This window comes from Alligator sinensis, unplaced genomic scaffold, assembly GCF_000455745.1.
Source record: "Alligator sinensis unplaced genomic scaffold, ASM45574v1 scaffold832_1, whole genome shotgun sequence".
Lineage (NCBI taxonomy): Eukaryota > Metazoa > Chordata > Crocodylia > Alligatoridae > Alligator > Alligator sinensis.
The window spans coordinates 2116174-2130860 of record NW_005842057.1 but is presented as its reverse complement, the minus strand read 5'-3'; positions in this window follow the sequence as shown (position 1 = coordinate 2130860).

The following is a 14687-nucleotide window of genomic DNA, read 5'->3' as shown; positions in this document are numbered from 1 at the left end:
GGGCACGCTAGTAGGGAGGGAAAGACTGCAGAAAGACCTGGATAGGTTGCAAGGGTGGGCTAACAAAAATAGGATGTGTTTCAATACGGACAAGTGCAGGGTGCTGCACTTGGGCAGTAGCAACCGGCAGCACACTTATAAGATGGGAAACTCCCTTCTTTAGAGCACAGAGGCAGAAAGGGATGTTGGAGTCATCATTGACTCCAAGATGAACATGGGCCGACAATGCGAGGTCATGGTCGGCAGGGCTAACCCTATCGTGCATCCACAGGTGCATCTCAAGTAGGGCCAAGGAGGTGATTCTCCGCCTCTATGTGACAGTGGTCAGACCACAGCTGGAGTACTGTGTCAAGTTCTGGGCACTCCACTTCAAGAGGGATGTGGACAACATTGAGAGGGTCCAGAGGAGGGCCACCCGCATGATCCGGGTACAGCAGGGCAGACCCTACAGTGAGAGGCTATGGGACCTGAACCTGTTCAGCCTTCACAAGAGAAGGCCATCTATAAGATGTGGCCATCTATAAACTCACTAGGGGGGCCAGACGGGTTTGGGGGAGACCTTGTTTCCCCTAGCGCCCCCTGGGATAACAAGGAATAATGGCCACAAGTTGTTGGAGAGTAGGTTTAGATTAGACATCAGTAAGAACTACTTCACAGTTAGGGTGGCTAGGATCTGGAACCAACTTCCAAGGGAAGTGGTGTTGGCTCCTACCCTGGGGGTCTTTAAGAAGCAGCTCGATGCCTACCTGGCTGGGGTCATTTGAGCCCAGTTTTCCTCATGCCCAGGCAGGGGGTCAGACTTGAGGGTCTACAAGGTCCCTTCCGACTCTGCTTCTATGATTCTATTATTCTTATTGTCCTTGACTCCCTTGGCTAACATAAACTCAATCACTGCCTTAGCTTTCCTAATTATTTCCCTGCAAGTGCAGACCACTGTTGTATAGTCCTCCTTGAGGACTTTCCCTTGCTTCCACTGTGTGTATGCCTCTTTTTTTCTTTTTCAAGAGGATCATGATGTCCCTATTGAGCTAAGAGGGTTTGCCAGCCCTTCTGCTACCTTTCCTCTTCGTGGGAATGGTTTTCTTTTATGCTTTGAGGATTGTATCCTTGAGGAATGTCCATTCTTCATGCACCCCATTCATCTTCTGTCCCTGGTCCCTCATTGCCTCCCTCATTGCCTCCCCTGAGCTTGTTGAAGTCGGTATTTTTGAAGTCCCGGACTTCAATCCTACTAGTTGATTTGTTAACATTTCAGCAGACAGTGAACCTGATGATCTTATGGTCACTGTTGCCCAGGCTACCCTCAATGTTCAAGCCACACACCAGATCATCTCCTTTGGCCAAGACCAAGTCTAGGAGAGCAGTACCTCTGGTTGGCCCTTGCACTTCATGGGTCTGAAAGAGCTCCTCAATTACAGTTAAGAAGCTACATGACTAATCCAACCTAGCCAAGTGTTCCTCCCAATCTATGTCTGTGTAATTGAAGTCTCCAATGACAACCAAGTCCCTTGCATGTGCAGCCTCTGTCAGTTCTTGAGAGAACTCCAAATCAAGCTCCTCCCCTTGGTTCGGTGGCTTGTAGTAAACACCCACAGTTAGGTCTCTCTCACCTTGCCCCCCCTAAAGCGTGACCCAGAGGGTTTCAAGCTGCTTATCTTTGGACCATTACTGTTCTTATTTTCTTAAATAAAGTTCTATTTTTTCAGTAGTACTTGGGACAGACTGAAATGCAACACTAACATTGCCAATTCAGTGCCAGAGGATTCCCCTTTAAATGTGTAGACAAGCCAATATAATTGAAAATCCCTTCCTTAATACAAAGCATACACACCCACCCACCCATCCACACACACACTCTGCAGAGGTGTAGAATATCAAATCTCTAAGAGTAATAAAATAATACAATGTGGGTTAATAAAAATACAACTGCAAAAAAATGAATATTTATGTGACTTAAAGTTCTAGTACTCTTGGTTTCAAAACATTGTGGCCACTACAGATGTTGCCAATAGTTATGATGCATGTGTGTCACTGCTTCTAATTTTTCTAATGTAAATTCATAAGGGTCTAACCCTTGGGACTCTTAAAAGAAGAGAATATGTTCACCATGCAGCGAAGAGAGTTAAAAAAACAAACTTATAACTTGTCTGTTGCAAACTATAGACCTTACCCTCCTACCCTCAAAATAGTCTTTACACCTTCATGCTTTCAGGAGTTTTGTAAACTTCTGAGGACTAGTAATCCTGCAATGTGCTTCTTACATTAAATAGATGCTGTATATTCTCTGACAACTTTTTTAAAGCATTCCTAATACCTACCTAGAGTCACAGTGGGCACATCTACCTGAGACACTATGGCGATGTAGCTTGTTACTATGGCAATGTAGTGTCAGTGGGCATGAGCCATGATGCTGATGCTACTACACAGTAGGGTCAGAAACAACCTGTGCACTGCCAGGACTGCACAATAACAACTGTGCAGTTGTGTGTATGTGTAGACGTGCCTAGAGAGTACATACAAGGATTACAAGGATTAGGTGTATCTAAATGCACAATTATACAGGTGTGCAGAAGGTTTAAATAGCCCAAAAAATGGCCTGCCTGAATGAAGTTCACCTGAGTAGGTGAACTAAATTCAGTCAAGACTAGGTGAACCGACTCTCACAAATGCTTGTACATGTTTTCAGTACAGCCCCAGGGTTGGGAATGCCCAGCCACTCACCCCGGTGCCAGGGCTGTGCTATTTTTAGCCCTGCTTGACTGGGCTATTTTTAGCTCTCCCCCACTCCTCTACTCCTCTTCCCCCCCTCAAACCTCTCCCCAGCCAGGCAACCTTCCCCATGGGCCCACCAGTCTCCCCTCTGTGAACTTGTGAGTGCCCCCTGTGGACCCACTAGTCCCACCCCCTAATCTTTCCCACCTCTTCCCCCCACCCAAATTACCTATACTGAACTTGTCATATGACTCCCAAGAGCAGTGAACAATTGTACACACCACCCCTGGTCTATGTACATTCACATGACTTAAAGTAAGCCACATGAACATAGCCAGGATGCGCTGAATGACTGTACTCACCCAGAATGTTAGGATAATGAGAAGAGTATGAGTAGGCATCTGGTCCCATCCAAGAGGTGGGACTAAAGACAGCTCCTTGGCTGACTGATATTTAGTTAGCTGGGATGGAAAGTTAAAGACGTTGTGAGTGTCAGATTGGTTATGAGGCTCATGCAGGAATGAGGAATTGGGGCAAACATCTGTACTTGCCAGCAAAACTCCAATTAGGTTTGAGGGAACTGCTTTGACAGCTGGGAGGAATATGTATGTGAGGGTGAAAGATCCCACAGCCAGAGTTTTAGCAGACTGCTTTTCCCTGAAATGGTTCTTTTTCTATTAAAATTCCCAGAACTTAGACCATGTGGGACTCAGCTGGTCTTTCTTTTGGAGACAGGAGGATTTTGCTCCACTTTTATAGAATTTTAGAGACAGACACCAAGAAATGGTTGCAGCGGATGAAAAGCACATAGCCACATAGCCTGTTTTTTATGTGCTCCTGGTTCTCCAAATGCATCTTGAGCATTAATTTCTTTCAGGCCTTTTGTGGTAGACCTGTGAAAGAACTGGCCAGCAGTGTTGCTAGCAGGATTTGGAGTTTGACAATCCTATGGCTAGAAACCATGACTACTGCCTGCTGTTTTAGGTGCACTGAATTACTGAAGGAAATCTCTCCATTACTTGCAAAACACACAAGAAAGAACTCTTTCTTTATTGCACAATCTTTTACAGAGCTTGCAGGTCCTCAGTCAAATTAAATAAGGCAAGCTGCTTACCAGATAAATAGTGCTAGATATATAATAATTATTTATGTTGTGTGGCTGCATGTCAAAATCCTGTACACCAGTAGTGCAGTCTGTTAGGGAAAAAAAAAGTGGTGTTGACCTTTCTCAAGAGTGTAGGAGATTAGAGTAATAAAACAGATTTGGATGGGGATTTTGGATCTAACTCTCCTCTGTTGGTAGCAGCTGTGTGATTTGACCAATATTCTCATAGCAGTTGGTGTTTCCTTTGCAAAGTTTAGTTCTCTCTTGCAATTTCATGTCATGGGCAGATGGATTAAATTGCTAATTTAGCAGTAGTGATTTCAGGGGCTGTACAATTACCCCCTCTCCAGCAGTTCACATCGAGCTATGAAACCCGTCACTGATGTAATGAGATTTTTTTTTAAAAGAAAGGGAAACCCAGGATAATAACAATAGGAGGGAGGAGGAGGAGGATCTGCTGTGGTATGAATCTATTTTTGGGTTGTTTTGCTTGTTGTAATTCTAATAGAATTATGTGTGTGTGTGTGTGTGTGTGTGTCTGTGTGTGTGTCTGTGCGTGTGTGCATGCATGTGTTTGTAATAGCTGCAATACTGGGACTGATATGGCTTTTTTTTAAAAGAGAATTTTCTATGCTACTCTGAACTGCAGCATGCATTTTAAAGAGTCTTCCTGAATGTTTGTGCATGGCCCATAATCCCTGCAGGATAAGTGGGTGACTATCGATAGACTGGTGAAAATGCTGTGAGAGATGGCAGGAGGGAACTCTGCCCTCAAGTTTATGGCTACCTGTCACTTCTAATGACTTCTTTTTTAGATATTTGCTGTGTGAGAGCAGAATGGCCTGCAGGGGGCCTAGTAGCTAGCTGTCTTTGAAACTGCTGGGAAGCTGCTTATGTGTGTGACCTGAATAACAGCACTTCATCTGTAGACCTTCTGCTTTACATGCAGTGCGCGTAAGCAAGAGGCACATAGCAGCCCTGCTGATATGGCTGTTGTATAGCAGTTATTGCTTCAACACATTTAGACACAGCACCTCTGTAATTTGTCTCGACGTGATATCATCTTTTGTCTCAGCAAACTGACCCTTTTATCTGTCTTAGTTCTGCTTTCTTTAGCTCTTCCAGTTCCTTGCCTGGCAGTGACAGGGGGCAATGGCATAGAAGGAAAAATAAAATATTCAGAGGGTGATATCAGAAAAAAACAACTGATTCCCAAGTTATTCACTGTTTGTGGTGGGTTTTTGTACATTTTTTACTGACATGCATGGTGAAAGAGAGAGTGCGTGTGATACTATTGTTTATACTCAATATTTTATATCTGTTGTGGACCATGCTTGTGGAATGAGATGGAAAATTCAAGCATTGTTTTACATACAAGTTTGACTTGAAAGTACTGTTTTCAGTATTATGATCAAGTTTTTTTTGTTCTCATATATAGGGAAATTTTAAATGAGGTGTGTCATAAGTACACTGATGAATTAAGTTATTTAATTTGATTAACATAATGTCTTTGTGTAATAATTACAATAGTGAAAAAGAATTAGTAAAATGTTGGGACTGTTGCTGTTTTCTAAGGGAATTTTCTTTGTTACTTTACTCATAGGTTTACCCAGGTATTTTTACCCTCCTCTGCTAGAAGAGTTATTTGAGAGCAAGTCAGACTGAGTCTGTGATATGAGTGACTCTTGCAGAGAAGAACTTCACTCTTACAGAATGGAGGGTTTATTGATGCCATGACATAGTGTGAAAATGATGCAAGACAAGACAACCTCAAGTCATCTCTGTTCCAGGAAAAAAAAAGTAATGGTGGAAGGAGGGGGGAGGAAAAGGGGGAATAACTGTGAATAATAACAATAATACAGTGGATTTTCACATGGTGGAGTTTTTTTTCCTGACACACACAAATTGGAAGATTGCAAGTTGAATTTTAAAAGAGGTACTAGGGGCTTACATGGCATGTTCTTCCTCTTTTTTATTGAAGGTTTATGAGACATGGCAGAACAGTTATCAGCAGGTTACAGTGGAGTCTAGGGTATTGCTTTGAATATTTTCCCCTGGAAATTTTTTTATGCAAGCTTCCAACAAAATTGAAATGGCAAATAATATGAAAATGGTTCAAAATGAAGATAATGTTTGAAAACAATTGGAAGCTTGCTACTATGGAAAAGGGGTGTGAATATTCCATCATGTATGAAATAGTCAAGGGGAGGTTCTTTATGGGTTTGTCTGTTTCCATTATATCAGAATAATTTGTGTTTCATAGTTAGGATTGTGTAGGCCCTTTTATTTAGCCTATTTTGCAATCAGGGAATTACTTTCCACTTACAAAGCTTGTCTCTAGGTTAAAGTATGGCAGGTCCGGGTGACTGTCACAGTGTGAACGTGAATTATATGAAATTTGAATAAAATCAAATGAGGTTATACAAATGTAGGTTCTTATGCCAGAAAGTCACAGATTCATAGAAAAGCCATTGCCATTTGTGAGACTTTAATTTGCTTTTACTTCATGCATGATGACTTGGGTAGATCAGGGAAACTGAGGCTGGTGAAGGAAAAACAACCCAAAAGTGTTAGTGTCAGAGTATGATTGGATAGCACATATAAATGGTCCACTGCTGATCAGAGTTGAATAGGCTAAAGCATGTATGCCCCACTGCTTGTCTTGAACGTTCCTTAGTCAGGGTGTGTTTAGTAAGGCTTAGTGGTTAGTGCAGGAGGTTGTGTTTCAGGATTCCTGACATTTATTTGAATCCAAAACCACTGATGTTGCTCAGACTCCTGGCCATCTGTGCAGTCATTCATGGGGGCTAAATTGGGAAAAAAATGGTGGCCCCAATCTAAGTTAGTTCAGTTGAGAAGGTGAATTAAGTTAGATCAGGAATGGATTAACCTGAACTAACGAGTACTTTTACGCATTTGGAACAAAGCCCCAGAGGTATACTCTTCCTACCCTGGCCCTCCCCCTCTCCCCCCATCAGCCTACTTTTAGCCCCCCAACATTCCCCAATCTCAGACAGATAACACCCCCCCACAGACCCACCAGCGCCCCCCGCCCCTTCCTGGATGAACCCCACCCACCCCTCATCCCACCCTGAGTGGTCTACATTCATGTGGCTTAAAGTAAGATGTGTGACTGTAGACCGGGTGTGGTGAATGAATGTACCCACCTTGAGTCTATGAAAACATGATCCTTGTGTGTCCACTAAAAGGGGAAAGGGCTGAAAGGATAATGGGGTTCCAAAGTCCTGACTATAAGAGGATGGGGCAAGGGGCTAAGCTCACCTCCCTCCCCAATCTGTGGTGGTGCTAGCTCCTGCGGCTGCCTTTCTGAAAGATTCTGAGCAATTCTTTCACCCACACTGGGCAGGGGAGAAAAGGCTCTGCCAGAGCCTCAGCTCTGTTGTGAAGAGCATATGCTACACATACAGAATATATGATGTGAAGGCTTTACTAGCATTCATTCAGGAGGATCTACCAGCTTCACTTGTGACCATGCCACAGGAGCCTTTTAGCTTAACACAATGGTTTTCAACCTTTTGTCATTTGTGGACCCATAAAAAATGTCAAATAGAGGGGTGGACCCCTTTGGAAATTTTGAATGTAGGTGCAGACTCTTTTGAATTATAAGTGAGGGTATTCACTTACTTTTGACTGAATGATCATAGTAATTTTTCATGGACCCTTCAGACATAGTCTGTGGACCCCCAGGGAGTTCCCAGGGATCTGCTGATCATGGGTTGAAAATCACTGGCTTAATGTATAAAACTACACATGCTACCATGATCTGTAGTGGTCTGTGGACTGTGCTAATGTAGACTGAAGATTGCAGTGGATTGTGCCAATGTAGATGCAACAGTAAGCAGAGTATGGATGATGTTGTCAAAGGCCTATGGTAAATGTACCTTCTCCCCTAGATATGTAGTTTTTCAGCAGAGTATCACCTTTACACAAGTGTGTGTATGTGCATGTGTATGAGGGTGTTGGTTGTAGCCTCTTCCTGAAGAAGTGTGTTTGTACCTGAAAGCTTGCAAAGAACAATTTTTTCTAAATATTTAGTTGGTTTAATAAAAGATATCACATTTACCCAAAGAACCTTGTCTGCTTATGTGCATGTATATAACATATACACAATTCAAAACTGGCCTGTTTAATTTTTCTTACAGACACAGGCTTATAAACTAGAAGGAACCATTAGAATACCTATTCTGACCTCCTGCTTTACATAAACTATACATTTTCATTCAGTAACTCCTGCATCAAGACAGTAACTTCTACCTGTGATACAGCATATCTTTTAAAAATACATCCAGTCATGATTTAAAGATTTCAGATGATAAAGAATCTACCACATCCCTAGACAACTTATTCCAAAGGGTTGGTTCACAATTTGGCTTCACAATTTCCAAGTTGAATCTTATTTCCATTTTGGCATTATCCAGCTTTAAATTCTAACCATTCAATCTCATTATGTCTGCCTGCTACATTGAAGAACTTTCCATCTCCCAACTTCTCTCACTGAAGAAAGCTAAATCAGTATAACTAGTTTGTACCCACAGTATATAGCATAGTATTTCAAATATGTATTATTTTTGTTTTTAAGTTTAATTTTATAAAAGTCCTGCAAACAATTATTGTATTGTATTGCATTTATTTATTTTGTTTGTCAGGGACAGTTGCCCTCTGGCTCATGGAACAACAGATGGACCCAATCTGGTTTCTGTCCTTTTTTTATTTTTCTGCCAAATAGCAATTATTAGTGATCATTGTTTGTTACTATTTTTTATTTAATTGTTTCCTAGAATCCTTTGTCAGTGATCCAGGGACCTTTACTGTAATCATCACGCACTTATAAGGGAAAATCATTTGATCCTTTCTTACTTTTCAAGTACTCTCTTCCAGCTCCATTCTTTTCACCCCTGCACCGTTGCCCTCCTAATTCACTAATAGCCCCTTTCTGTTTCACATTCTTGTGTTTCCTATGCTTCTTGCTCCTTTGAATCTTAGTGTCTGATTCTTAACACCCACCTCATCTTCTGTCAGCTCTTTCCATGTCTGTAGATGTAGCCTGGAGAAGAGAATACCACGATCTAGCAAGACCAAGTGTTTTATTCCTATTTCTGTGTTCTCTCAGCCAGTGTCAACCTGCCAATCTGACTATGGCAATGTGCTATGTTGGCTTTTTGCCACACAGCACTTGGCCTTCCTGATTGACAGACTAAGCTGCATGTGGTAAAAGAGAGACTGGTGTTCGAAAGAGTGGAATGGACAGAAATGGGATTTTTGTTTTATTTTTTAAATCTTTCCCTGAGGCCAGAAGAAGGAGGTATGTGGTAGGGCACACATAAGGGAGACAACGGGGCAAAATGGCAGTGGTCTGATCTCCTGAAGATTTTTAATATGCCAGAAAGTCTACAGACTTTATTTGGTTTTGTAATAACTGAATCTCTGCATGGAGCTTCCTTTCCTTCCATATATAACTATACATAAAATAAAGAAATCTAACACTGGTGAGATACTGGGAAAGGACCTATCAAATATCAAGATGCACTTTTGGTATTTCTCTTGTTTGTTATCCTTGTTTTAAGATTATGGGAATGAATGTAGTAGATTTGACCTATGGTTGAATACAATGATAAATACAAGATACTGGGGTGGGGGAGGTGTAATCAACACTTCCACAGAAATTTCCTCCTAACTTCCATCAGTAAATGTTTGGATAATATCCTGAAGTATGATAATTTGTGTCATTTATAAGTAGTCATAACTGTGAACTAAACTTTTCATTGCAATTATGATTTTGTTTCCTGAAACTTCCCCTTTGATATGTGCTCATATTCGTTCTAAACGTAACAGTCCTAATCTCTGCTTGCAAACATCTCTTTGTATGTTTCTAATAATTTTTCTCACATACCTCATAACACCTTCTATTTTCTGCTAAATCCTTCTTCAGACACAATGGCCAAATATATAAATGTTATATATATACGTTTAAATATTTTACATTCAATACTTTTTAATGGTGTTCATATAATTTTAAACATTTGTATCACATTCACTCTACATCTTATTATTTTGTTTTTTAGGGTTGTTTTTTTTTGTTTTTGTTATGCATTATTTTCAAGTCATCTTAAGTCTTTTCCTTAAACTGCAAAAAGAAATACATTTGATTGATTCAAATTATTGCTATTCTTTCTAGTGTCCAGTACCTTACATTGATGAGCAGTGAAATATATCTTTCATCATGCTGTCTACACACCTGGCTTTTGGGGTTCTTTATTGGCTTCTCTGGCCTTTTGCCAAATGTTAATGCTGTTAGTTAATATTGGTATTACAATAGTTCTACATCTCACTGTTCATGCTCTTTTTTCCAGATTATTTGTGGATATTTCAAGGCCGCTTATCTTAGTAGAAAATCCTTGGCAAGCTAAAAATAGACTGTTAGCTTGTTGCTCAGTTCTAATACATGACACCATTTTGCCTCTTGCCCAGTTACTATTTAGCTTCCTTATTAGTTTCTTATGAGGGATACTGAAAGTTTAAAAAGCCTTTGAGAAGTGCATTTTATAGAGTGATACTCCTTAGACATTATTTCATTTTTCACTTTCAAAATTTTTAGTAGATCAGAGAGTCATTATGAAATAAGACTGTCCATACAGAGGTTTCTTTTCCATGGACCAAGACCTTGTAGTGGTGGAGGGGCTTGTGTGTTCCAATGATCCTCAGAGCTATGTTGCCCAGAGCCTCACACTCCTAGCAGGGTCACTGGTGGCAACCAGGCCTGAGGGGAGGGTCCAGACAAACCATGGTCTAAACCCCAAGTCCTCAACAGTGGATCAGGTGGAAGAACATATCAAGATCTCAACAGCTATAAAGACAGAAGAAGGCTTCAGAAAGATGACAGGCTTCTGTCATCTAGGGTTTTCCTTTGTCAGTGGGCTCAGATCTCCACCTTATCAAGATTGTGTGTTGCTGCTTCCATGCACTAGCTTCCTCATGTTAAACCAAGTCACACTCAGGACTTCCTCATGTTAAACCAAGTCACACCAGAGGAAAAAACATGCTTTTCTGAACCAACCTTCAAAAGCCCTGTGGCAATGGAAACGCAGTGATGGAGACAGGGCTAGTGAATCTGGCAGTCTCCAGCTACAAATCTGCATGCAGGCAGCAGCAACCTGATGACCATCTTGAACCTGGGTTAAAGACAGGTGTGCAATTCAGCAGCTGCTACCATGACTAAACAGTCCTATCTGCTCACCCCATATGGGGAAAGGGCCCTAAACCCAGGCTGTCTTATCTGCTTCTGGTTGAATAACCACCTCCAGCAGGATCACTCTTTCTGCAGTCTAAACCATCAGAAGACAATGATCTTTCCAGCATGGAATGCTCACATCTTGGTGGATAGTAGGGCTATGAGAAATTTCATCCGCCATTTTATTTTGGAGGTGTTTTGAGCTGTTTCAGCGCCCAAAACACTGAATCCAGATTGAAACGGAAAGCTCAGAAACAGCTCTGAAATGAAATGAGGCATCCGAAACATTTCAGAAAATTTTGGAGTTTCGGAGCTGAACTTGCAGGGAAACAGCTATACGCTGCTGCCCTGCTGCACAACCTGGCTCTGCAGGGAGCAGAGGTCTGTGCCATGGTCTCCTTGCCACTGCTGCACTGCCCTGCCATATGACTGGGCTCCATAGGGAGCAGCAATCTGTGCTGGGGTCTTCTTGCCACTGCTGCACTGCCCTGCTGCATGACCTGGCTCCACAGGGAGCAGAGATCCATGCCAGGGTCTCCTCACTATCACTGCCTGCCCCAGATCTCTGATCCCTGCAGAACCAGGTCATGTGTCAGGGACCAGCACTGTCCCGTTGCACAACCTGTCTTTGCAGGGAGCAGAGATCTGGGCTGGGGTCTCCTTGTCATTGTTGCCCACCTCACACAGCCCCACATGACCAGTGCAGTGAGGGATGGGCAGCAGAGGCAAAACAGATTCAGCCAAAATGCAACAGGACAGTGATTCAAAACACCAAAACAAATCACTGTCCTCTTGAATGGCCGAATCCAAAACCAAATCAAAACGCAGCTATTCTCACAGCTCTATAGCCAAGACAATAAGCGACCAGAAAGAAAAACTGCCATCATCTCCAGGGATCTAGTAAGATATAACACTGACGGTGCAACTCTGAGCGAGAAAAAATGACTGGATGAGGGTCAGCTCTGGGAAGCAGGTGGATGCTACACCTTCTGGAAGGGGAAACCAGTCCAGGACAGATGTGATCACAGTATCAGAATCACCATAACCATTAAGAATAAGCTTGCCACTCAACATATGGAGCTCCCTGTGGGCATTAATGAATGCCTTATGACCCTCTATCTTAAGCTCAGCAATAACCATACCATCCTCAGAGGCAACGGGCATGATTTTGTTGTCTGCCAGGTCCAAGAAAAGTGTTGGGAACAACACCAGGACCTGTATATGTCCTTCTTTGACCACGCTAAGCCCTTTTATTCCATCAATTGCAAAGCCTTGTGGAAAGTACTGGCCAGATTTAGATGTCCAAAAAAGTCCATCCTGAGGCTTTTCCATGACCAGATGACTGTGACCATTCTATGTAGTGGGTTGGAGATGGTTCTGTTTGTCATATGAACTGGATTTAAGCAAGGATGTATGTGTCATCACCCCAACTCTGTTCTCCATTTTTTGACAGTCATGTTGGTTCTCATTAAGGACTGCCTTCCTTCTGGAATTGATATTGAGTGCTGAGAGGATGGAGAGCTTTCAACCTGGGATGCTTTTGCTCAAAAAACAAAGTACTCAATACAACCTTCCTTGACCTTCAATATGCCCATTACTGCACCATCCTTGAGCATACTGATGAATACGGCCAGATCACAACGGATTTTTTTGGAGAAGCCTACCGAACTTTGACCTTCTCTCTCAACATCAAGAATACTAAAGTGCTCTACCAGGATGCCCCAGACCATGAATTTGACCCCCCTCCTCTCTTCCCCACCTTCCGCAGTTACCATCGCAGGAAAGACCCTGGAGGTATTGAAGCACTTCCCCTACCTTGGTAGCCACCTCTTGCAGAGAATGGACATTAATGAAGAGATCCAGCACAGGATCCAGTGCTCAAGTGCCTCTTTTAGAAACTTGCTTTGGCATATCCTTATTCATTGTACTCTTAGAAAAACATGAAGTTCCAGGTCTACAATGTAGTTATCATCCTCACTTTCTTTTACAGATGTGAAATGTGGGTCATCTGAAGGGTTTGGATAGGTATCACCAAACATACCTACCTGGAAATTCCTCCACATCAAATGGCAAAAATCACTGTGCAAATGTCAGCATCCTTGGTGAACCAGTGTTACAAACACTGTGTTGATGTTCAAGCACCAACTTCGCTTGACTGGATATTATGTGTAGGTGCCTGACTCTTGACTTTCAAAACAAGTACTCTACTCCCAGCTTAGTAATAGTCTGAGATACTGTGTTGGCAATAGGAAATGCTACAAGGACACATTGAAGGCATATCTCAAGAAAACAGATACTGAAGTCAAGAGCTGGGATAAGCTGCTGCTGATAAATTCCAAAGGTGCTGCAACCTCAACCAAGCAGCACCCCTTTTCAAGGTAGAACATCTCATTCTCAAGGCAGAGAAGAGAGTGGAGGAAGGAAAAGGAGAGAAATTCTGGCCTATGGCCTACTCTCCCCTATGGAAAACCTACAACTTCTATGGATGGGTCTGTGGCTCAAGGATTGGACTCTTAAGTCACTTCAGAACCTGTCAATGAGCCATGGAGGGCTCATCCTAGAATTGATAGCCATTTATACACATACTTTTTTTCCAGTGACGCACCAGAGATCTGCCACTTCGGAGCATATTAATTGAGTCTGCTCCACACTCGAGCTGAGGTGAACTGCACTGCATTGCATGCAGTTGTATATTCAACGAAATGCACGTCAGCGCACAGAAAATGGTGGCGGTGTGCTTTTGAATTAAAGCACCTCTGAGGTGTGTTAGTTCAAAAGCGTGCTGCCACCACTTTCTCAGCACTGATGCGCCTTTTGCCACTTATACAACTGCATGCATCACAGCCTTGGGCACTTTTCCAAGCACCTGGTGCTGCAATGCATACATGTGTAAAAATGCCTGATGATACCTACAACAGAGGCTTATACTGAAATAAATATTCTAGAATAACTATATTAGCCATTTTGTAAGGTGGACAAGCTCTATGTTCTATTTTTCTGAACACTAACCCATAGTTGCTTATTCCGCAATAAAAGTGGAATAAGTTGTCACAACCCAAAGTTGTGGATTTTTTGATTGTGTGTGCTTCGGCACCGCTAAATTATGTTCCCGTGGAATTGCAGCCCTTTTGCACAATGGAGTGTTCCGTTGTTATAGAGAACCTGCGTGCAGAAAAGTGTTTCCCGCCGTTTTGTAGCCTTCTTTGCATTGTGCATTGCTCTTGCATTTAGTGATGCACGCTGCAAAGGAGTTCCCGCCAGTTGTATTGAGATTTGAGCCACATTATTGGCCGGTCTTAATTTAGGCACACGTGGCGGCTAGCTATTGGCTTGCTAGCTGTACAAAAGGCTTGGGTGGTTTCTGCCCAAGTTGGAGAGAAAGACGGAGAGAGACGGAGGGAGAGACAGAGAGACGGATCTCTAAGCGCTGTGGGTCCTTCCGAACCCAGCACGTCTTTTTTAAGAAGGCGATAGAGGCTCCAATTGCCGAACCCCCGGAGCCTAGCAAACTCCAGGGCACCACTTACCGACGGCCTCTAGCCTCTCCCTGTCACCGATCGCAGCCCAGACGAATCCTTACCCTAGAACCCAGTTATCGACACCACGGAGTCTTAACCGCTC